The following is a 999-nucleotide window of genomic DNA, read 5'->3' on the forward strand; positions in this document are numbered from 1 at the left end:
CTCTCTCTCTCTCTCTCTCTCTCTCTCTCTCTCTCTCTCTCTCTCTCCTCCCTCCCTCTCTCCCTTCCTCCTTTCTCTCTCTCTTTTTGTGTTATTCAAGGGAAGGGAATATTATATGAAGAGCTGTAATTTGAACAGCAGCAAAGGTGTGCCCTGGTGTGTGTGTTGTGCATAATTGCCTGCACAAGTGAGAGTGCTTTGTGACTATGGGAATCTACTTCTTATACTTGTAGCCTTCTAAGCCTACAGTTATGTCACACAGGAATTGCTGGGAAGAAGGCCCTGTGTGTGATGAAGGATGTGAAGGATATACTTTGAGATTCACAACTTCAAGGTGTGCTTTGGTTACTGTGGTATAGGGAGAATGAGAGATGTCAAAGAAGGTAGGAGACAAGGCAGTTAAGAAAGCAGAAGCCAGACACTGATGCCATGACAAATAACAAGCTTGGGCTTGTATCCCAGTCTTGAGTGGACAGGGGCATGGTCAGAATTATGTCTTTCATAGAAAAAAAAGTCAGCTAAAACTAAAAGGTAGCTATGGTTTACTTGTTCAGAGTTTAAATGTTTGACCCAATGTGAGAGAATAACTAAATTTTTCATAGTTGTGTCCCCATGTGGCAATAACATTTGGAAACATTGGAAAGGACACAAATCACGTGGCTTTCAGTTAAAGATCAGGGAAGAATCCTTTTGGTGGATAAACGTGTATATTTAAAATTAGCTTGTAGGACTCAGTTCAGATGATTCCAACTTCATTGTCAGAATCCAAAGCACCCTAACTGAGGCCAGGTGATAGACTAAAGAGGTCTGATATATTCCCTACTTTGGTCCAGTAGTTTGAGACCTCTCTCTCACTCCCTCTTCCTCTCCCTCTCCTTCTCCCTGTCCCTGCTCCTCCTCCTCCCTGTCCCTCCTCCTCCTCCTCCTCCTCCTCCTCCTCCTCCTCTTCTTCTCTTCTTCTTCTTCTTCTTCTTCTTCTTCTTCTTCTTCTTCTTCTTC

Source organism: Grammomys surdaster, unplaced genomic scaffold (genome assembly GCF_004785775.1).
Source record: "Grammomys surdaster isolate TR1022 unplaced genomic scaffold, NIH_TR_1.0 170, whole genome shotgun sequence".
In the NCBI taxonomy this organism is placed as follows: Eukaryota; Metazoa; Chordata; class Mammalia; order Rodentia; family Muridae; genus Grammomys; species Grammomys surdaster.